This window comes from Pseudorca crassidens, chromosome 9 (assembly GCF_039906515.1).
Source record: "Pseudorca crassidens isolate mPseCra1 chromosome 9, mPseCra1.hap1, whole genome shotgun sequence".
In the NCBI taxonomy this organism is placed as follows: Eukaryota; Metazoa; Chordata; class Mammalia; order Artiodactyla; family Delphinidae; genus Pseudorca; species Pseudorca crassidens.
The window spans coordinates 62413993-62439409 of NC_090304.1; the positions used below are offsets into that span (position 1 = coordinate 62413993).

Below are 25417 nucleotides of genomic sequence, written 5' to 3' on the forward strand. Positions count from 1 at the left end.
CAATGGTCATCAATGATGCCAGGCATAGAGCATAGAGTTACTCAGTTGATGGCAGTAAACATTATTTTTACCCAGTGTCCTTTGTTCTTTTTTCTGGCTAGCTCCTGGTCAGTCTTCAGGTATTAGTTCAGAAGTAGCTTCCTGTGAGAGACTTATCTCACTGTTCCCCAAACTGTTCTTGGATTTTAGTCCATTCTTCCAACACCCATCTCCAACTCTGCTTTCTACTCACAAAACACTTCATAGTTCAAACATTTTCTCTCTTGTATTGAAATTCTCCACTTTTCTGTTTCCCCCCAATGAAGCTTCAAGATCTTTGAGAGCCAGGAGTGTGTCTTATTGTAACTTCCTTTCCTAACTCAGTGTGGGGTAACATAAGCACTAAAACAAGTTTATTGAATTGTTTCTACATAACTTAGGATAAGACAGAGACTGTGACAAACTCGTCAAGGTTCTGTCCCTGAAGTTTTAAGTGAATATTCAACAGACTTCTTCTCTGATATCTTTATTTCAGTCTTTTTACTTAAGAAAATTTTCTCTTCCATCACATTATATTTTTATTTTTCTTCACTTTTATTTACAAAAGAAATTCATTTCTAGCATTCTTCCAAATTTCTCTATAAGATGAGCAATGAAATGTGGAGAAATTCATTTATACAGATAATAAAAGCTACCTATGTTTCTAGAAAGAATTCAGAACAAAACCTTGTTCTTCAAATGGTAAATAAACAAAAGAATAAACATGCATGTAACCCATATGAAAAATTTTTTAAGTGGCTACATCCAAACAAGTGTTGATCTCTGTTGCAGACCTTATTTCCTATAATATAGCTTCATGAAAGTTAACTGTCACCAAATCAGGACATCTTGGTATTCCTGTAACTTGTAGTGCCAAATGATCCAGGCAATAGGACTGGTTGGGAATCCAGGATCAAAAGTGCTGTAGGCACAGGATTTAAAATAAGCCTATAGTATGAGAACATTTTAGAAAATGTGGATTATGTCAGTTAATAATAATGAAACTTTGAGCAAGTTGCTCAACTTCAATAAACTTGTATTGACTCATCTGTAAAAGAGGGTAACACTACCTTCCACAGAACTGTTGAGAGGATTACATGAGATCATTTATTAGAAAGTTTTTTGTAAACTTGGAAGAATAAATCTAATAGGATGGTTAAATATTGTAAAGCCCTCAAGTTGGCTAGTTCTGAATTTCAGCACAAAGTACTCTTCTTGCTTTCATTTAATACTTCTGACAATTTGGGCCTATGTTTTTCTGTCTCTCCAAAATGAAGTCATTTGAAGGCAATATTATCTCATTCCTCATCTTGTTTCCCAAAGCATATGGCTTTCAACATAGTAGGTATTCTAAAGTCTGCTGAATGTATGAAAGAATGACGAAGAATGGAATAAATGAACAATAAGTAACAAAAAAGTTAAATAAATAAATTATTCTTCTGACTTGAGGACACTATCTGTTAAAGGATTTTAGCAGAAAAGAAAAATGTTGACTATGGTTGACAAACGTAGAACTGTTCAAAGTACAATCATCCCATGTACCCCAAAGTAGGGGGAACTGGATATTGGTGAGTACACTTGGTAAAGGAGGTAGGTAGACCAAAGGTGGTTTCATTTTAATTTTTTTTTTTTTTTTTTTTTTTTGCGGTACGCGGGCCTCTCACTGTTGTGGCCTCTCCCGTTGCGGAGCACAGGCTCCGGACGCGCAGGCTCAGCGGCCATGGCTCACAGGCCCAGCCGCTCCGCGGCATGTGGGATCTTCCCGGACCGGGGCACGAACCCGCGTCCCCTGCATCGGCAGGCGGACTCTCAACCACTGCGCCACCAGGGAAGCCCTCATTCTAAGTTTTGAATGCTTAATGCCATAATGCCCATAAGCCTGCTGTCCCTCTGGCCACATAAAGGTGTAGTTGCCAGATGCCTACAGCCTCATAAAGTTCTATTGGCAGAGCACCTTCTCCCTGGAATAGAATAGGATGTGAACTGCCTAGCTTTGCCTCAGTGACTCTCTAATTCCTCTTTGCTGGCTGACCAACCTCATTCTCATAGATATATTTTATCTATACCCATGAACTCCCTCATTTAGATGACACTCAAGTCTTGCTGACCTGGGAGCCCCCCAGTCTCTCTCAGATAACCTACATATCCAGATCTAATAAGGCTTGATTTTATAAGTTAACTCTGAGGTTAATCTTATTTTCTTCATTTCACAGTTCAGGGGTACCTAACTGCTCTTTCTCCCCTCCCCCTCCCACAATGTATTTCCTACAGATTCAAAAAGGTTTTGAATAACTTCACAGTGATAAATCTGTTTCAGATTATTGGAAACTAGTTATGGATATTTGGGGGGGCATGAGGTCCTCTTCCTGCTTAACATGTGCTCTCCCATCCTTCTGTGTCAGAATGACTGTGCTGAAAGGTACTCTGGCCTGCTTAGCTGACCAGAGTGACCTAAACTTAAGTATAGCATATTGATTCACTTTGGCCAATGAAATGTGCCATTTCTTGTCGAGGTTATGTGTCATTTCTTGCATTTTTAAAACAACTGCCAGGTCCTTATCATTCCTTCCCTTTTGCTGTAGCAGCTTCATGAAGTGGAGCATCTGTCATCCTGGGTTCCTGAGTAAGGATGTTAAAGTCAAATATCCCACCACCCCCATCACAAAACATGAAGTTTGAGAGATCAGTGAGCCTTGGTGTCTAAAGACACAGATTCTGTGGTTGTCTCTCCCACATAATCTAGCCTATTCAGACCCAGGTAATGTTACCATTATCATTTGGTTCCCCCTTACAATTCCTGTAGCAACAGATTCATGAACTGGTTCGAGTATGTGGGCACTTAGTCAGCTTAGAAACTTTTTCTCATTAAAATGAATAAACTCCAATAAGTATCTGTTCATCTCCATCAGTATCTTATGAGATTTGCTAATATGGATCAGTATCCCTGAGTTTGACTGACTGTAATTCTGCTGAGTCAGAGTTTTGGGGCTTGCAAAACAACAGCCTGACCCTGGAGCTTGATGAGTTCACCAAGGTAATTCTCCCCTTTTGAAGATTTTTTGAAGCCAGGTGGCTCTTCGGGCATATCTAAGCTATGCCCATGCCTGTTTATTAGAAGCGTTAACAATAGTCATTGATGTTTTAAACTTGAATAACCTACTGGGGTAATACATTCCATGTATTTAAAGGGCAAACTGAGTCTCTAACACTATTGTGCATCTATAATGCACCAGATCACATGTGCTTTTATACGTATTCTGCTCTATAATTTTCTTACGTGACAACCATGTAAGGTAAATTGACCTATACTCACTTTAGAGAGGAGTGGCTTAGTTAAGTAATCTGATTGTACAGCTTATATGGAGCCAGAATTTCAACCCAGTTATTCTGGCTCTAAGTCCAGAAGTCATTATACACTGTAAAGAATTTTATTGGATGTTTATCATTCGGCTAAAAGAGCCTCCTATCTCCTACATGCAAGCATCTGGTGAACACGTCCCTATTTACCCTGTCTCTGTGGCACTTAATTTGATATACTTTGAATACATAATACTTCTATTTTTCATTTTATTCATTAGCAAGAATGAACAATACCCAATAATGAGACTAAATAACATAATCCCTATGGAGCCAAAATGAGTCATATGCAATAATTTACAAGAAACACCCAAATAACTCTAAAGGATGATAATTGAATATGCATTATGACACAAATATGCTTAACTCATTCCAAAGTGGCTTACCCTGACTCCTTGATCACTCACCTAATCAATATTAATTTTTCTTAAATAAGTAGGCAATACGTATGGCTGTCAGAAGGCAGGTCTGTAATATTTCTGCTTTAAGACAGAAGAGGGAGAGTAGAAGCAGTTGTGAACATAGTTGTCCATAGCACTTTGCCTCTGTATTTTTCAGTGTCCTCTGTTACCCCCAACCTTGACTGCTTTGGCTCTTTGGCTCTTAGTACCTTAATTCTAACTTGGATCATTGGGCTAGATTCTTTTGACAGCAGTTTCTATACCCAAAGGACCTTAGTCTGGACCAGAGAATTATCCCTTGCTCATGCCTGCAGGGCATTTGGTCCCCATTTTAGGTGACACCCTATACTCACATTACACCCTACTGTCCCGGCTCCCTCCTTAGGAATAAAGAGATTTTGTAGGCCTCAATTGTGCTTGCTCAAAACTTCTATTGGCCTTAAAAGTTAGCAAGTACATGCTAATGGAAGTCAACATGGTGTCACTGAAACAGGATGGGGTTGGGAGAAACCCCATTGGTTGAGACTCAAACAAATTTATTGACAGACCATCTCTACCTTTTGCTATCCACAAGGTCATCAAATCTTACAGCCTCAATGTATTCATCAGTAAAATGGAGATTATAATAACTACCTCCAGAGGTTTTGTGGAAAATAATAAAACAACAACAGAAACAGCAGACCATATGAATGTCCTAGTACAGTGTAGGCACATAGGGGGTGCTCAATCAGTGTTAATTCTTACTCTCTCTCCCTCTGTGTCAGTCAGTATAGGTTAGGTTTGTTGTAAGAATACAGTAAATCTCAGTAGCTTAATAAAACTAAGGTTAGTTCTCACTCACACGACATCATTGCAGGTCAGCAGGGCACTCTGCTCTACATAACCGCTCAGGGATCTAGAATAAGAGACTCCAAATTTTGTAGCTACACCATCTCTGTGTCAGCAGAAGAACATACTGGAGGGGAGATACATTGATATTGCTTAGGCCTGGGTATGGCACATATCACTTTTCGCACCATCTACTGGCCAGAACTATTCATATGACTCGTTCTAATTACAAAGGGGTAAGCAATAAAGAGTGGCAGGTCAGGTGACACCACTCTCTTTGCCATTTCTTCTCTATTCCTATATAAGAAGTAGATCTCAATAAGATATTTAGTGATACAAATATTACCTGTGAGTAGGCCTTCTAAGAGATCTTTGGCAAGGCTCAGACAACTTAGATTTTGAAGACTCTGTTTCCTTAGATCATTCCCTCAGCTCAGGTTTAACCCAAAGTCAGTGGGTTTCAGTTAAGAGTGGCCAAAATCAACACATGATGCTTTTTGTTTCCTCTGAACAAATTGTCCAAAATCAGAGAGGACTGTTCAAGCTGGTTGCCAAGTGAGCTTGCTGAATCTGCTTTTTGATAGGTCCTTCCTAGGAGTACAGCAAAATTAAGTCCCCAAATTGCAAGGTGGTGTGAATCGCTGATTAATTATTTATATGTCAATGCCAGTGAGAAGATGAATTCCATCTATTGAAAAATAGGTGTAAAGATCTGCCTAAAATAACATTTTTCATTCCCAGAGACAGAAAAGAAGGTAAAAAGTCCTTTCAGCTAAGGCAGAACAGTATCTTACGAACATCCTTGGAGTGAAAGAGCAACATCTGCCACTAAGGAAGCTCATTACCATTGGCTTAAAAAAAATCAGAAGCTTCAAGATAAAGTACAGAAACATCTTTCTATCTATTCGATAGCTCATTCAACAGTTATTTGGTACATGCTATGTGGCAGCCACTAAGTTAAACACTGGACATACAAGGATAAGTAAGACACTACTCTCCGTAGGCTCATAGCAATGAAAAACGTGCCTCCTGATAAGCTGATGATGTCGTACATCTTGTAGTACAATTAAGAAGTCCCTACATAAAGAGAATGTAGATTCTTTTTAATCTGACCTGGAAAAGCCAAGAAAATTCAGTATAAGAAATCTACACCACCCAATTGGGAGTGAGCGTCTTAGGGAAAATTATACAGAAACTTTTTGATTTTGGGAAAAATATCTAGCTGTCATACTTGACTTCATCTATCTAGTTGCTTAGGCAACCAGAAGACATAAGAGAAACACTGGGAAAATGCACTGAATGGTTAATCGATAGCAACATAGTTTTCCTTTTCAGATTCTGAATTTGTCTGAAAGTTATTATGTTTTCTTGGTTCTATAATATATGGGTTCCAATGGCAATAAAACTCATCTAAGTAATTCAAGATAAACCACAAACTCAGTGCTTATAAAATTATTGTTTATACTTAGTATATTGCCTGGTATAAATAAAATACTCAATAAAATTTAGCCACTGTGATTATATTTGCACAAGAATTTGCATTGTTATCACAATCCCAACAATAACAGAGGGACAGAGAATGTCTTTGGATATACAGCTTACAATCAGCAGGTGGAATATGTTACATATATTTTTGTTATCACATTTCTAAAATAATATAAAGCTTACTCACTTCAGCCTGGCTTAATAATGTGGGTATTTTTTGAAAGCTTTTCAATTCAAACTTTTTCCAAATAGAAGTATGGTGAAAGATAATATAAAATCTGTGAGATACTGTGAAATACAGTAAGATACTGCTCCAGTGCTTAGGGAGTTTACAAACTAGTAAGAATGTTAAGAGAAATACACAGGTAACTATGATGAGATTGGGCCAGAGGAGAGTTAAGGAAAACCATGGAGATTCAATAAAGGGCACATCTTGGAAAATGAGGAAAGGCTCCAGCGAGGAGGTACCACTAAAATGGCATTGAAAAATAGATCGGAGGATTTCAACAGGCTGAGACAAAGGAGATTTAACCAACTGGGGGAACTGGGAGTATATTCCAAATGAACAAGCATGGAGGCAAAAAGCATCTAATATATTCCAGAAAGATAATCCCACTTCACTGGAGAAAAGGGATTGTTGGAAGGTATGGCTAGAGAGGCACAATTAAACCAAATTAGAAATAAATTTGAATCGCAGAATAAAAAGCTAAATAAATCTGTAGGTATCAAGAAATACTATCTTTATACTTGTCTCTCTCCCTCATTGTCATGAAAGGAACTTCCAGCATTGCCACTGCATCTCAGAAACCAAAAGGAAAAACAAATAAGGCAGATAGAGCCAGGGTTTAGTCTTCTGAATTACAAAACAAGCTATTGAAAGTCAAAATCAGGGAACAAAGGGAAGTTCTGCAATGGCAAAGGAATTAGAAAGAGAATTAGAGACAGAAAGAGGCCTCACTAGTGACTTTACTGGAGGAGAGTCCTGGGATCTGAGAGGTAATTACAGGTGGAGTGGGAATGGTGATGACCTCCAGATCTGGTCAGAGTTGGGGGAAGCCTTTGTTGATGGCTGTGGTCACAGCCAGGACGCTGTGCCAACTGAGCCTTGTTAGTCTTTAGTCTCTTTGCTGTAGGATATAGGCTTTCCAGACTGTGACTTGTCCACAGAAGGATCCCTTCCCTCGGCCCACGGACTTGGATGGATTTCTGTCTTAACTGCTCTTCCGTGTGTGACCAGCACTCCTCATTTTCCCATGGTCAAGGACACTTGGAAGACAGCTTACTCCACTTCTCCTTCACTGTTTCACTGCCTCTGAGCCAGAAAGTGGGCTGGAATACAATAGAGTGGTGACTGTGTGAAAGAGGGCTTTCACTTCAGGTATCTTAAAGGGACTAGACAATGGTGAAACCTATTACAAAGGTGAAGAAGAATAATCAAGATATCTGACGAGGTTGGTGGAAGTAACAGATACTGTAGTTTATCTGAGATGCAAAAAGGTCTAAGATTTTACATCTAAATGCACACTTAATATTTATAGTTGTGATCCAATAAACTAAATATCACCTAAGGGATAAAGATATGATTCCTCTTCTTCAAGAGTACCCATGTAAGGTATATTAACTGGAATATGCAAAGATGAGGCCTGATCCACCATAATTGCTCAAATGTTTGGTAATAATAGCAGTTCATAAGACTCAGAAATATTGAATAACTTCATCCAAAATTATATACCTGATAAGTTGCTGAGAAGGCTCAAATCAGTTGTTCTGCCCCTTTCCACAATACCACAGACCCATCCTCCACTGCTTTATCTTTGACACGTAGAGGATAAAGATATTTTAAAATTTATGATACTATAAAACAAACTGCACAGTAGTATTTTTCTCTTTTTATTTTGCTAACTCCTCATTAGCACCACTATCTGCCCAATTACCCCAGTTTGAATCCCTAAGAGCTCTGCTGAAACCTCTTTTCTTGTCCGAAACATAATAAGCTTCCAGCTCTTTTCAATTATATTTCTATAATTTCTCTCATATCCACCTCCTCTTTTTTTCCCACTACCACGACCCTAATGAACACCAGTTGCTTTTAATCATGGTATTTTGACATGAGGCTTTGACATTCTTGGATGATGCAAAGAGTAATGAGATGGATTTCAAGAAATTGGTTACTATTAATAAGAGCAAAATTTGGACATAATTTTATTAAAAAATAGATTAGAAAAAAATCTAAGTCCATCCTCATAATAATAGGATTCTAACTCACTTGCATCCCTATCTGTACACCTTATTGAGAGTAGAGAAAGGGGTAGAGTTCCAGCTATTGAAATGCTGAATGTACATTCCCCAGGTTACATCCTTGGTCTGTATGGATGTCAATGTCATCCTTCATTTGGTTTTTGACAGAAACCAAGTTTGACAACAATAGTCAAGCTACCACTTTGCCTACAATTTCCTTTTCCTCTAATTCATCCTATATGCTGCCAGAAGATCATTTTTCTTAAAGGACAATTCTCTGAAAATATAATGTCCATGCTTAAAAGTGTCCTGTGGCTTCCCATAACCCAGAGTTGAGTCCAAATCCCTCACATTGAAATATCAAGCTCCCCTCAACCTAGCCTCACTTTATTATCTAGCTCCTAATACCTTTCCTCAGTCACCCTTCATTTCAACCAAACCAAAACGCTGACTCTATCCTTCCACATTAATGCTAGTAGGATGCCTGTATTTATACCATTCCTTCCTTCTGCAACGGTTTGCATGAACTTGTCCATGCACCCAAATGCAACTGAGCCTTTAATCACCACCTCAAAACTACCTCCTCCACGAAATGCTTCCTAACCATTGACATTCAAAATATCTTTTCTTCATAACTCTTAATACTTCCTATCATGTATAAGCATTATTTTTGCCTGAGGAGGAAGAGGATGATAAAGTAGAGAAGAAAGAAGAGAAAAGTGAGGATGAAGAGGTGGAGGAGAAGGAGAGAAAAAAACATAAGTTGGCAAAAGAGAAAGAGGAGGAAGAGGAAGAATCAAAGACAAGACAGAGGAAGATGGAAGGTGTCTTCAGAAGTGTTTGAAGGAATTCTATTAAGAAGGAGTATGAAAAAGGCAACCTTTAGCAAATCTTGGAAAAGCAGAATGTTCAGTGGTTAATAAGAACATGAGCTCTTAAGTCAGAGAGAATGGGTTCAAGCCCCAGCTCTCTGATTTGCTAGATCTGTCATATTAGGCAAGCACAGTTTTCTTATCTGTTAAATGGAAATAACAGTAGTAGCTATCTCACAAGATTGTTGTGAGGAAGAAGTAAGATTATATTAGTGATGTGCTTAAGATAGAATCTGGCATATGATTTTGAGTTCTATAAATTGAAACTGCTATTACACAGTATGAGAAATGATTTTTACAATTTCTCTTAAAGTAGGAAGATGGTGGCTGGGAATCAGGAGAAGAGCTGAAATGTGTATATTCCAAATTCCATACTGTAAACTGAATGAGGGCTGGGCAGCAGTCAGGGCTGATTAATATTATTAAGTGAAAAGTGTGGAGAACTGAGTCCTGATTTAATAACCTACTGGCATCTGTTTAATCACAGCTCTAGATGACTTTCAGTGGATATTAATTTTTGGTCCCTAGAAATAGGCTATTGATATCTTGACAGAAAACAAGCAGAAGAGCAACTTCCTGTCGGTCAACAGGAGTCAGCAAAAAGCCTAGAGGCCTGAGCAGAAGAAGCTCAGATTTAAAGACCAGATCTAAAGGTGCTTTGGAAAAAGTCATGAGAATTGCCTGAAAGGGACAAGAAATATATGTACTTATAAGTAGTTCAAAACCCAGGATAACCTAGTTCTCTTCTTTTGACATCCTCTATCTTCTGGAGTCTGGAGAGTAGGGATAATAACAGCTGACACAGCTTATTCCACTAGATCGTCTAAATGGGGTGTGGGTATGTGTGTGTGTGTGTGTGTGTGTGTGTGTGTGTGTGTATCACTTCTTTTAATTCTTATCCACTCTCTAAGATGGGTTCTGTTACTATCTTCATTTTGCATATTGTGAAACTGAGACTCAAAGAGATTAAAATATTTATTCAAGTGGTCTAAAAGTTTGTGGTAGAGCTATGCTGTGAAGCCAAGCAGGCTTGCTCCAGTCCTGTGCTCTAAACCATTAAGAGGTATCTTTTGCACCCTGCCTCACCTCAGTAGTAGAGATACATAATTTCTTTTCTACTTCTATCTTTTATGTTTCTCAGTCAGGGCACGCACACACAAGAAATGAGAAGAAGCATTTGCCCATGACTTATCCCTGCCATATCTAAGTCAGAAGATCCTGAAGAGGACATCCTCTGAGTTATACCAACCCATTACTAAGACTCTATCTTGGTTTCCATTCTAGGTTCATTCAGTAAATATTCACCCAGCACCTGACGGTTTTTGACTCTTGATTTAAAGGTGGAGTTGGCTAATGGTAAACCACAATAGAACAACTGATTTAAAATCTTTGAGTCTTCCTTTTCTCATCTGTACATAATGGATACTGATAATGCCTTCCTTGTCTCCCTTATTAGATCAATCTATTTTGCTCTCTCTCTTATTCTTTGGGATACAGATCTATGTCTTCATCCCTATTACAGTGCCTGGAATTTAATAGATAGTCAGAGATGTTTGCTGACTAATTGACTGGATGAACAAGTGAATAAATAATGATTAAAGCACTTTGAATGACATACAAAAGTAATTATTTCCCAATTGCCGGAGGAGTGAGCAGAGAGAAATCAGCAAGGCTAAGATGCCAGAGCTACTCCTCAATGTAAAAGCAAAAGCGTGGGAAGGGACAGAATGTCAGGACACATTGCCAATATCAGGGGAAATCTGATGCTAGTGGCAGATACTAACTAGATGGAGCCCTAGTCCAGGACAGAGAAGGAGGATAGGTGTATGACCACACCTTGCTTGTCATAATCGAGTCTTCCTTTTGGCTCTAACACAGCTGCCATAAAGCAGCCATCTTTGAGAAGTGTTTTCTGGACCACTTCTGACGGCCAAAGCAAGTGGTAGCTTTGCTCATGGCCTGCAGAGCCTACCTCAAAGTTCTAAAAATATTTTCAACTCCCACTTGCATGAAGTTCCATGGTTCTTAAAAAATTACAGAAATGTTTTTCTTGCCATAACTGTCTCTAAAACTTTCACACTGCCAGGGTCAAACAGGGTTTTCACCTAATTCAGTTGCCCTGGTGCTCTGGCTTGATCCCTGACTCAGCTCCTTTTCCAAGAACCACATCCACATTTAAATCTTTTGACTTCATCTGCTATGGCAAGAAGTTTACTAGTCTCCTTTTCTATTGTAGAGGTGGTTGCTAAAGAAAAGGTTTATGGTGTTTTGGATGATTGTCAAAAGACATTTTAAGTAAACATGAAGTAAAAAATTATGATACAACAGAATTTATAACATAGGGTGTTAATTTAATTTCACACACCAGAAATATAAACTTAAGGCTTTTTAGGCTGGAATATCTTACGTTTCAGAACAGAGGCACCAACTGTTCCAGTATCAATAAAACGTTTCCATTTATTTTTTTACCCCATAGATTCCACGCACTGAAGAATTTTCCTACCAAGCCAACTGCATATAATAAGTGATGATTTGATCCTTATTAAAAAAAAAAACAAACTACAGTAAATATGTCTGGAACCATCATAACAAGCTTCCAATCAGGCTGAACAAATCATTGTTAGCAGAGTGGGTGATATAACTCCAGCCTAAAGCAAAGGAAGCAGTTTCTTTATTTAGAATACACAAGACTTTTGTAGAGCCAATGTTTTACTGGATTAGTCTTTCTGGAATATTGCAAGTAGCCTAGTTAGGAACTCAGGCTTTGTAGTAGACAGATTTGAGTTTGAATAGTGGTTCTATCATTTAATGTCTGTTAGATGCTGTATGTACAAGATACTTAATTAACCCCTTTAAGTTTCAGTTTCCCCAGCTATACGATGGGAAAAATAACAGTACATAACTCACAAAACTGTGAAGAGTAAGAAAATGAATGTAAAATGCTTAGTGCAATGCCTTGCAAATTCAAAACTGTTAGTTGCTGTTTCTGTCATCATCACTATTCTCATTATTATCATCACCATCACCATCATCATCATCATCATCATGATGTCATCCTTATCTTTACTAGATTCAAGAAGTATAAGACATGATTTCTAGTCACATTCCCTTTCCTACCTGAAATGTCCATCAGCCTGGGGACATGGTATGATGGTGAATTAATCAGGTCAGACTCAAATATCATCCAGTTGATTACTACTGGCTCATTGGGAATCTCTACCTTTGGCAGAAGTTCAGACTTTTGATGTATTTTACTATCTAGATAAAAGTAATTTGCCATTACCGAGCAGAGAAATCAGTTTTTCTAAGAAGAACAAAGGCAATTCTCAGTCCCTCCTTCTCTAAATCTAAGTAATCGTGGGTTTCGGAATTGGTATGTTAGGCAACTTTCCCCCTACTCGCTCATCAACTGCCTCCCCCGCCCACCCAGTCTCCATCCTCTCCAGCTAACCCCTGCCTGAGTCACAATAACGGCTCCTATTTTGATGTGTTTTTATATATTCCATATTGGTCAGGTCCTTGGATACTGGGGTAGGCAGAAGTATGGCCTGCCAAAGGTGTCTAAAGAAACAGTGAGTGAGTATTAGAAACACTCAAACTGGGTACAGATCCCAGCTCTAACCACTCACAATTGGTCACAATTGATCCGGGGGGAAGAATACACAGGCCCATGCAGGACATGGTGGGGCTTTCGACTCTAAATTGGGGATTACATGCTCTACTTTGCTAGGTCCCTGATAATGTATACAAAGTGCTTATAACAATGGTTAGCACATGACAGGCATTCAAAAAATAGAAGTTTCATAAAACGACTACTGATGCTTAACATGTCTTCATTTACTTTATCAGGAGCATGATGTCTGAAAGGATCATTTTTTCTGAGTGAGCATCTTGGCCTGGAACAGAATTAATGAGAAGTTTTCAAGAGCTTTGCCACAGTCTAGTGTAGTTAGATCCGTGAATGGATTCAGTCGGTACAGGTGAGGTGCTTTAGAAGCAGATAGTGTGGGCAGTAGGCACCACTGTCATGGTGTGTAAAAGGCAGAGACTTCTGTGCTCAAAATCATCTTCCTCTTAGATACTTGAACACCCATCTTCGAAGACTGACAACATTTGCATATACTCTGCCCTCAATTTTTTTCCAGGGTCCCTCCGCAAAATGTTTCTTGTGTGTGAAAGGGGAAAAACAGAAGATAACACGTGGAGTTCTAACTCTTGCCTGGAAACAAGGTGCAGCCCACGCCCTTTGTCTGGGACCACTGTGCACTCAGTGATGGGGGAAAGAGAGGAAGAAGGTAAAAAGTGCTCTGAAAGGGGCAGTGACAATAAAGACTACCTTTGTCTACAGCATACTTTGACTTCAAGTAGAATACTAAAATCTAACCCTTTCTTCTCCAAAACTGGCTGCTCAGGGACTTCCACATCAGGAAGGCCTGAGACCTCAGACACTGGGCCACCCCACAGAGAGAGGGACATGGGCTTAGAAATTGACCCAAGCAAACAGAGAAGAGTTCAGAGTTAGGACTATGCAAGGCATTGGGCTGCAGCCTAGGCAGGTGACCTGCCACAACAAAGTCCCGGGGGATGACTGACAGATAAATTTGGTTTCGAGCACAAGGGCCACGTGAAAAGCAGTGATCCCAGCAGAGGACTAGCTGCAGGCACACTGGACGGTGGGTACAAAACCTCAGCTATGACAGAAGAAGCAGGAGCCATGCAGAGTCATGGGACCTGGGATCTGAGTGCTGGCTGGGTTATCCAGAACATATCGAGAGGTCAACCTTGACTTCCTGTAACAGCTTCCAAAGGAGTGTCCTGGCCTCCAACTTCCACTCCTTTTAAAACCCTTCAGTGGCTTTGCATTGCCCTGAGAATAATTCCAAAATTGTTTAGCACCACAAGTTTTTCTCCCATTACTTTTCTCTGTTCCTGCTACCACTGAAGCACACATACACATATACTCACACATGCTTACACACACGTACACTCCCCTTTAAAAACAACCCAATTGTGACATCCCTTTGTCAAAAATCCCCCAACAGTTTTCCATTTAAGTCCCATTGTGCTCTAGAAGGTTTATGTAATCTTCCCCCAGGCCATCTCTGACCTCACTTCCTACTATTCTCTCCCTTGGTCACTCTTGCTGTTCCTCTGACACAGCAGTTACTGTCTCAAGGTCCTTGTGCCTTTTGGTTTTCTGTGTCTAGATATCTTGTTGGCTTGCTTTCTCATCTTCTTCAGGGCTCTGCTCAAAATGTTACCTCAGAATTCTAAAGGCCTGATCTGACGGCACTAACACAAATGTACCACCCCACTCAGCACACAAGCCTGAACCATCATTCCCCTTCTCTTCCTTTATTTTCCTTCACAGCTCTCAACATCACCTTCAAACTGATGGTAATTAGCATGTCTGCTTTCCATAAGACAAGGGACTTAATGGTGCTCACTTTACTGCTGTGTCATTAGTTCATTGAATAGTGACTGCTGGACACTCAATAAATCTTTTTGAATAAATGTATCAATTATCACCTATTTTAAGGAGACTCTCTGACCACCCTCAAACTGGTTGAGTTTCTCCTCTGTGCTTCCACAATACCCTGTGCTAATCTCTATATTAGCACCAAACACATTCACACTGGGCAGAATGACCTCTTTACTTACATGGTCTCCCCCTCTATTCTCCAAGCTCTGTAAGGTCCTGGACTCAGGTTTGCTCACTCAAGTAGATGTGGTGCACAGTAGGCAACCATGAGTGTTTGAAGAATGAATGAAGGGTAGTGAATAGGCACAATGTCAAAGAAACAAGGATGCCCTGATGCTGATTCCACTGAGCCACAGAATTGCTGTTCCTCATATTCCCCCAGGTCATGGTGGCTTCCAAGGTGCAGAGCAGGGCTGAGTCTACAGGTGGGGCTCAAGTAAGGAGAGGGACTAGGGATCAGGAAGGTCATTATATCCACTGCTTCTAACAAATAATGGCATTTATTACTTGTTACGTAGATTAAATAACAGATGTGAAAGTGTTAAGCACAAGGTTTGCAGATAGAAGATGTTCAATTAATATTAGGATCTCTTCCTTTCTCTTCTCACAGGAGAGAAACAAATAAATTGCTATGGGATTTCAGAGGAATTATGATATTCATTTTTTTAATATGTGAAACTTGAGGGTCCTAAGACATTAAATGACTTGCCTGAAGTCACACAGCTAATGAGAGGCAGAACTGGGGCTGGCTCTGAACTCTCCCAAATCCTAGATTACTGCTATTACAACCATATCCCCTGGTCTCTAAAGCCCCAGAGCTGGGGCTCTACCTAAAACATCCTAGATCTGAGTATCTATCCCACTACCCAATCAGAAAGGCAGTGATTTTTGTAAGAGAGATTGGGACCAAGGAGTTAGAAATCCAGTTTCCTTAGATTCCCCTGGGAGCATATTGCTATCTTCAGAGGAGACCCCTGAGGAAATCGCTGAAATTTTAATTTAAGTAAAATTATAAGCTCATTTGCCCTCTGTATGGCTCACATAAAACTAATTAGAATTCTCATGTCATGAATTGGAGAACCTTGGAATTCATACAAAACATGTTTATTATTTTGCATAATGAAACATGTCAACCTCCATGGAAATTAAAGCAACTAATCATCTCTTATCAATGACGTTCAAATGCCATCACACCTCCACTGAATGTCAGTTCTGTTCAGGTCTGTCATGGGTCCATATTACTTTGATCTGACAGCAGGCAGCCACATAGGTTTCAAGGAAGGAGATATTAAAAGGTATCCACTGATTGAGCTGTGGCTTGTAACCAACTGGCAATCAAAATGCACGCTACACCAGATGACAGAACCAAGGCATTCATGGTAAGAAAAGAAATGACTACAAACCCACATGAAGAGACAATCATTTTCTACATGACAGCTTCCCACAGATTGTTTCCAAAGGTAGACGTGCTCAGTGGTGTGGAGACTGGGGTACTCACTCCCTGCCTATCAGCTTAGTGTGTGTTCTGATACTAAAACTGAAAGTGATAACTAGTGATGGGCAACAGTAAGTAAGTTATGAAATGTCCTGGCATGATATTCAACATTTCCTAGGCTCGGCTTAAATTCTCTGAAATGCTTACACTGTTTTTCTATTTTACTCTGCAATGATTAAGAAACTAAGATCCAAAGAGGCTAAGTAACAGGTCTTCATTAATTCAGTCAATGACAAGGGGCTGACTGGGTGCCAGGTATTATGTGTGGGTCAGGGGAGGCAGATGAATAAACCTCAGTCTTCATCCTAATGAAACCCATCTTCTGAGACATCAACAAACAAAACTAAAACTTTCTAAAGCTCTGTTAAGGAGACAGTCAGAGTATGTCAGTAGAAAAAATTCATCACCTAAATAATTTATTAAAGCTACTGGTCAAAAACAAAAAAAAATAAAGCAAAACAAAGCAAAAAGGTGTAAATGGAAATTTTGGTTGAAACACCAAAGCGATAATCTCTTGTGCTAAGAGAAAGCCATATTTTAAAAAATAATATCTATTAAATGCTGAGGCAGTCATTACCTAAAATTCCTAATCCCTGGCACTATAATTTTCTAAACACTTTCTGACATATTATCTTTCTTAATCTCCATGTGTCAGGTATTAGTTTTTCATCCTACAGTTATGGAACTGAAGCAGATAGAAATAAAGTGATTTGTACAAGGCAACAGAGACAGGCAATGGTAAAGCTGGGGTTGGATGCAGGCATCTGAGAGGCCGGTACAAGGTTTTTTTCCAATACTCCACAGGATGAGCTGCTTAATGTCATGTAGACACACAGTATCAAAACTACTCCCAGAACCTACATTTAGTAATGCCTAATCCCAGGCTGCTTCCACTGCAGATAGTGAATCTTACTTATTGTTTTATCCTTAGTAATTTGTTTAAATATAAATGACGCTTCTTTTCAAGGATTTTAATGTCTTCTTCTAAACATAGTTGAGTGGTTAAGAATTTGGACTAGGGAGTCCCAAACCTGACGCCGAATACGCTTACTGACACCGCCTAGGTAGTTTACTTAAATTCTCTGAATTGTTTCCTCAACTGTAGAATGGGATAATGATGTCTGCCTCACAGGCTAATTGTGGTACAGATTAAGTGAAATAATGTATATTAAGTGCCTAATGTAATCCTGGATAATGGCAGATTTTAGATGGAATGGCCACTTACTAAACAGTAGGGCCAGTGACAATTTAGTGGCTCAAATTCATCCGGGGACTCAGAAACGCCATACTTTTCACAACCCCATCCCATGACCTTTATTCCAAAGAGATGCTAAAACACAAGCTCTGTGTTATAGATTACTAGTGGGAGGCTCTGTGCAATCTACAGACTCATAACCCTGCTACTACCAAAACTGCTGTACTAAACTAAAAGACACTTGCCACCTTAATGGATATCTTAGATGAAAATGCTTTACTGGCTTAAACAGAAAGCAAAGATTCACAGTTTCACCTTAGTTAAGAGCTTTGGGTTGGCACTAAATGAAAACAATTTGCCAGGTTAGCAGATAGAAGCAGATATTTCCATTTTCTTAAACATCCTTTCTTTCTTTCTCTCTCACTGTGTCTGTGTACCTCTCTCTCTCCTTTTTTCATGCACCTATGTGTGTGCACGTACACGTCAACTACTTGCTTTTAAACTTCCCACAAAGGCTGAATGGAGACATCAGGTTACTTCAGTGTAAATCCAATCTCTTCCTCTTAAAAGCTGTGTGATCATGGGCAAGATTATTCATTTACCCATTCATTCATTTAAAACAATTAACTGATGACCTACTATTTGCCAAGCATTGTCACTATTTCTAGGGATACAGAGATGAATAAGATACATGAGGTCCCTGTCCTCAAGGAGTTTACATTTTGGGAGTAAAGACACAATACAGAGATAAAAATAAACAAACAATAAAATAAAATTGTGATAAAGAAAATAAAACAAACATGGTTATGTGATAGACTGATTTGGAGAGGGACTACTAGGTTGAGTGGTTGTAATAAACCCTCTTTGTGGAGGTGATTTTTTGAGTAGAAATGTGAAGTATGAGAAGGAGCCAGTCAGAGTACTAGAGGAAGATCACTCTGCTCGAGTCTCAGCTCCTCCCTAATTTGGGGTTGAAGAGGGCACTGACAGTTTTCACCCAAGAGTGCAATAAACTCTATTCACACACAGATGATGTCTCAGCCAGAGTTATTTGGTTGCAAGGGAAAACAAAAAGCAAACAAACAAATGGCTTTGGCTAAATTAAGGAAAAAAGGAATTTATTGCTAGAAAATTGGATAGCTTAAAGAATCAATGAAATATTGGAAAACTAGGTTAACACATGGACAAAAAACAAAGCCTGTAGGGGGTATGAATACAAAGAACTGCTTAATGTCTTTTCAGAGTATTTCCCATCTTTGCATTCACTCCAGTCTGGCCAGGAAGTGTGATCTAGTTTGGGTCACCTAAGCACACTGCCTAACGCAGGTTAGGGCACCTGCATTTGCAGCCCCAGAGCATCAAAGGAAGTACTCTTGTCTATTTGAACCTGGGATATTATGCAAAGGCCATTTGAAGGCCTCAATTCTCACATACTTTAATAAGATTCAAGGTCCAGGGTACATTGGAACTGGAAAATGTATCTGGTTTTCCACAATTGAAAAGCCAATGAACCACACCACAACATAGTACTAATGTTGAGAACAGTTCTCATGCTAACCAACTTTTCCAGGCAGAGAGGAGCTTGTCCTAAAGTACAGTAGTTTAAAGGTCCTTATTCCATGATTCGGATGAATTACAGATAGCAATTCACAAATACTTTCTAAAAGACCCTACAGTGAATCTTACTTAATTATGCTGTTGATATCTATTGAATTCAGTGCATCTGACTCTACACAATGGGATTTTTGGCAAGTGCACCCTCCCCTCCTTCCTCCAACCCAGTTTCCTTCCTTGTTTGCCCCATAGTAGGTTCTCATACAGAAGTTACTAATACTGGGATGTAAACATGATGTTTCCAACTCTCAGACTTCTTAACCATCTAACTACTCCAACATGGAAAACATAAATCCCCAGATGTAAAATTTATGTTTCAAAGTGATAAATTAGGAAACCTTCAAAATATATACAAAATAATCACTTATTAATTGGAAACATTCTGACATGTTTACAGAAGAAATGGTAAAATACATGGGATTAGGGAGCAAGTAGGGGAAATCGGACAGAGCTAATAATAGTTGAATAATAGTTGTAACTGAGTAATGGGGGGAAAAGGAGTTCAATATATGATTTTTTCTCTTTTTTGCATGTACTTTTGCCTTTAATTCCTCATCTATGGAACTGGGATAAAAATACTTTGCTTACAGCATGTGGATTTTGTGAGAAACAAGTGTATGTAATTTTTTGTAAACTCTTAGCACAATGTATATGTTAGGGATTTTATTTTCTGTAATGATAAAAATTGAACTAATGTCCTCTAAATTATATTCTACTTCCAAAATTGTCTTCAATGATACAATTACCTTATTAAGTCACTATAACAGTCATTTGTTAAGAAGAAATAAATGATACAGTGGAAAGACCACTAGAATAAGAGTGGAGGACTTCTTTTTAAAGTTTAAATATACTGATTCCCAGGAGACTTTATTTCAGATCCTGCTTTTGCCCCCAACCAAGGTTATAAACCCAAGCAATCTGCTTACCTTGAATTTTCCTCATCTGTAAAATGAAGGCACTGAATTACACCATTTTAGACGATTTTCTTAAAATTCTCTGAACATTTTCTACGGGTGTTTATTTCTTTATTATAGAGGTCTATAAGCTATCCAGTCCTCTAAGGATCTTATTCTTAAAAATGGAAAACACAGACGTAGGTAAACATGTAAAGGAGAGAAAAGGAGAACAAAAACCTTAACTCGAAGAAAACCAGACAGAAAAGTAGTGTATCATCACTCACATCTCAGGAGAAATCCTCTGTGGGGAGGAAGGTCAGGGATAAGTGCCTCATTGGAATGGTTAGGAAAGAAAAAGGCAGAGAACTGACCAGAACTGAACTATGCAAAGTGGAACTGAATAGAGTCTCCCACAATACATTCTAAAAATCCTCCTGGAAGTGGTGGTTCCAACAACGACTTGAAGGATAAGAGTAAATGTTAGTGGTATAGAGCAGAGGGGTAATTGGTTGAAAAAGCTAGGGCCAAACGGAACACAATTGCCTAGGGAAGAGGCCTTTTGCAGTGGTCTCCTTTTGTAGACAGAGAACTGCTCAAAGATAAGGAAACAACTTTATTCATCTCTGAATACCCCATACAATTTTACAGGGTTGTCTTAGAATGCAATGAGTTAATATGTGCAAAGGGTCTAACAGTGAGTATGGCAGAGTAGACACATAATAAATGTCTCTGAATTATATTTTGGGGAGAGGTTAGTGAGTAAAGAGTGGAATAGATGGATGATGATTATTTGAAGCAGGGGAATAGAATGTCAAAGTTTGGACCTTCCGCTAACACAGCCTGCTCTCTGGGATGTCTAGGTCCTCCGTTGGAAGGGCAGTCAGCCTGTGTGCTTCTTAGAACAGAGTCTCTTGGCTTTCCTCAGAGAATGTCACAGATATTTTCATGAGAACAGATGAGATGAGAGACCTTTGTGGCCAAGTCGTCCTCATCTCCAACTAAGCAATCTGTCTTTGCCACGTGTTCCAGATTCAGGGCTAGACTGCCTGATAAGTTAAAGTGATAGATGGTCCTTAAGAAAAGTCTGACTCAGCGGGTTCAATAGTATAGGCATTTATCTTAGGACTTTAATAAAAACCCAGAAATACTCGAGAAACAGATCTCAGTGAAGCAATTGAAATATTATCCCGTAAGCACAGCTGCATCATTCTTAACATCATGTTAGGTTTGTAAGGTACCTTTAAATTCTGGGACTCCTCAATGTTTACTCCTTCTTAACTTTACAAGCACTCTGTAAGGAGATCACTATGTATTTTTCCCTATAATACATTCTGATGGCATTTGAGTGTGAATTTGAAATTTTCTTCATAATTGCAATATGGATGCAGATTTTCCCCCAACATGATTATTACTATTATTGATGAAAATAATAACTAAAAAATTAATAAACAAAACCTCAATTAAATTGAGTTGGGAGACCAGAAAGGTCTCACACCTTGTGATGATAGCAGAGCCCAACAGGAAGAAGAAAGACTCCTCTTATTTCCTGGCAAGGATTCATCCAAGGAAAAGCCAAGAACTGTGTTTACTCTAGCCCTCCCCTCTATAAAAGTGTTCTCTTTCCTTTTTTTGTGCGGGGATTTGCACGTGCCTTGTCATGGTTGCAGACCCCAAGTCGCAATTCTCTGCTGATCCCAAGTAAAACCATCATTGCTGGAGACATATCTGTCAGTCTATCTGTTTCAGGCCAACACAAGAAAAAGAGCTTCTGCCATTTGCTGAGCACTCACTAAGTACCAGACCCTATTCTAGGCCTTTTTCCTGTGTTATCTCATTTAGTAATCCTATGAGGTAGGAGCATTGCACACCCATGTTACAGATAAGAAAACGGAAGCTCAGAGATATAAGGAAGAGCCCAAGCTTCAACTCAGCTTTGCTTGACACTGAAGCCCCTGGTCTTTCCACTATCCTTTACGAAAGGTTAGAAAGTTTCAACTATTTAGATACTAGCTTACATCAGGGAAATCACAGACACAATTGTTTGCATTTGCTGGGCCAGATCCTACCTACTAAATGTTTGGTTCAGCAGAAGCCATTCTGAGTATTATCGATTCTCAATTATTAATGGCATCCCTTTTATTATCAAACACTGCTATGACTAGATATTTTAGTCCAGTATGTGAACCTCATTACTTACTTATCAAAGATACAACTTAAGCCTTACTTCAAAGATAAACTCTGAGATCGTGTTGACCTGATTTCCAACAATTCTTTTTCATCTTCAGGTTTTATTTTTTCCCCTAAAACCCAAACTTGATTAGATGGTAAAGTAAGAAATTGTGTAATAACTTTTTCCAGGCATTTAAATCAACCTTTTTAAAAAGACATTTTTAACACCAAAATCTTCACAGAGCACTACTTCTTGTTAGAAATATAATTGATGACCTAAAGCGTCATATATAGATAATGGAGGCTGACAGTTTGAGGAGCTTTACCTGAGAACAAAAAAACATTCAATATGTTGATTCTATGTTTCAGCAGCAACATCTATGGGTCAATTCTAAAATGTGGCTGTTCTTAGACTGGGTGAATTATCTATTTACAGGTGACTCCACCTGCATGTATAGAAATGTACATAATAGAAATATTAGTTCTCACTGCTATGCAATATTATAGAGAGTGTGTTTGCCATTCAGTGTCATATTCTTCTGTGTCACATTAGTTGAAATTGCCAGTGGGTTGAAGCGCTGCACTTGGATTCAGGAGAACTGGCCCTGTTGGTGTCTTCCTATATGACAATCTTTCTATACCTCAATTTTGACCACGGTGAAATGATTGTATTAAAACATATCCTGGGCTGCCCTGGTGGCGCAGTGGTTGAGAGTCCGCCTGCCGATGCAGGGGACACAGGTTCGTGCCCCGGTCCGGGAAGATCCCACATGCCGCGGAGCGACTGGGCCCGTGGGCCATGGCCGCTGAGCCTGCACGTCCGGAGCCTGTGCTCCGCAGCGGGAGAGGCCACAACAGTGAGAGGCCCGCGTACCGGAAAAAAACAAAAAACAAAAAAAACATATCCTATTTATTTCACATAATGAGTAACATGGAACAATGGAACAGTGGTAAATGATCTGCTGGCTTTGGGGAGCAGCCATTGGGACCCTCCCACTCCTGACAGAGCCCATTGAGACATCTGGATGGGTTTTAAACAGAACGAGTATGTAAAAGTGACATAGTCTTCCTTCCTTGAAAGCTGGCATTAAACGAAAAAACAAAAATAAAAAATAATTAGTATGAGATGAGGGAGGAGATATGGGGATATATGTATACATATAGCTGATTCACTTTGTTATACAGCAGAAACTAACACAACATTGTAAAGCAATTATACTCCAATAAAGATGTTAAAAAAATACCATGATGTAGGGGATACAATTTAAGATTTTGTTTTTAAATAAAAAGTAACATTCCATGAGCATGTACTATAGAACAGTCATTGTGTTAAACGTTTGCATACATTGCATGTAGCATCTCATTTGTCCTCACAAAATTCCTGTGGGATACGTACTATTCCCATTGGTAGTTAGGCAATCTGAGACTTAGAAAGGTTAAGACTCCAAACCTCATAAAAATCTAAACATGTCTAAGACTCCAGACTTTGTAAAAATTATTGCAGGTTTTGAAAGAGACAGTTTGAATTCCAGCTCCATCATTTATTGGTTAAATGGCTTTGAGAAAGCATGTAAATTTTCCTCAACTTCAGAAAATAAGGAAACTTGCAGAATTGCTGTAGGTACTAAATGGGATAAAGTATTTCTAGGCTAGTTCCCCATTTGTTCAGCAATAAAGATTGTAGTTTATTATTATTACTATTATTATTATTATTTAGAGTACAGTGGAAAAAATTGTGAATTATTTTCAGACACCTTGTAAATGTTTGTCGAGATTTGGGGAACAAAAGCTAAGAGAAATCAGCACCACCAAACCAGCATTACAACAAATCCTAAAGGAACTTCTCTAGGTAGAAAAGTAAAGGCCACAAATAGAATCAAGAAAATTACAAATGGGGAAGCTCACCGGTAAAGGCAATCATAAAGTAAAGGTAGGAAATCATCCCCACACAAACATGATATCAAAACCAGCAATCATGAGAAGAGGAGAGATTTGGGGAACAAAACATATGCTGGGTATCGTTGCAGGATAGAATGTAAATGGAGAACAGTATACTTTACAGTTTAACCTGTTACATCTTGGCTTAACTTTCTAAAGACAGACTGTCAGGGTTGTGGTAGGCAGAATGATGTTCTTCCAAAGATGCCCATATTCTAATCCCTGGAATTTACAAATATGTTGCTTCACATGGCAAAAGTACCTTTGCAGACATGATTAAATTAAGGACCTTGAGATGGAAAGATTATCCTTGATTATCTAGGAGGATCCAGTATAATCACAGTGTCCCTTAAAAAAGTCAGAAAAGAATGCTTGGACAGAAAGAGAGTCAGAAAGGAATTTAAGGATGCTACGCTTGTGGCTTTAAAGATGGGAGAAGAGGCCAAGGAATACAGGTATCCTCTAGAAGCTGGAAAATGCAAGGAAACTGATTTCCCCCTACAGTCTTCAGAAGGAACAGAGCTCTATGGACACTTTAATTTTACCCAGAGAGACCCATTTTGGACTCCTGATATCTAGAACTGTAAGAAAACATATTTATGTTGCTTTAAGCTACAAATTTTGTGGTAACTAGTTACAGCAGTTATGGGTAGTATAATATGAATGATGTTGATCTAACTGAAATCTGAAGAAGGAGAGAAAAATAATGAGAATCTACTGCAACCTCAAAAACTTCCCAGAGGAAATGATACACCAGCAGACTACTGACGATTATTCTTCTCCTTCAGCTAGTCTATCCTTAGTGGAGATGACGACATGGGGTAACCATGGATTAAGGGTATCAGTGGTCCATTCCTTAAGGCAGGGGTCCCCAAACCCCAGCCTGTGGACTGCTATCGGTCCCCAGCCTGCACAGCAGGAGGTGAGCTGCAGACAAGAGAGCGAAGCTTCATCTGCGCTCGCCATCGCTCCCCATGGCTCCCCACCACTCGCATTACCGTCTAAACCATCCCCCCACCCACTGCCCGTGGAAAACTATCTTCCACAAAACCGGTCCCTGGTGCCAGGAAGGCTGGGGACCGCTGCCTTAAGGGGGCAGATCTAGGGCTATATTTTAACAATGCTTTTATGCCTTAAAACCTGTGCTACTGTCGTTGTCTGAAGCGTGTAGCCAGCACACACAGCCCCTGCAATGCAGGTGACTCCCAGCCTCTTCTCTCCCCAGGAAAAGAATGGAAGCTTTTTTATTGTTCTAGAGAAATCTTTGTTTTACAGTTAAGAGAGTCAGGTGAGTATACAGTGGAAGCCTACACAACCATGCAAAAGGATGTTCAGGAAGTGGTTTTAGCAGCATGGAAAATATTGATTCTATGATGAGAAGGGGAAAATACAGCCTGAAAAATTATACCCCCAGTGAGATCTCAGAGAG

At 39.2% G+C, this 25417-nt stretch overlaps 1 protein-coding gene across 14 annotated transcripts in view; it reads right to left on the reverse strand.

Moving 5' to 3' along the window:
* The window catches only part of DLG2 (discs large MAGUK scaffold protein 2), a 2011757-nt gene that overhangs the window by 973924 nt on the left and 1012416 nt on the right, over nt 1-25417 (reverse strand). The gene's annotated exons all lie outside the window — the stretch shown is intronic.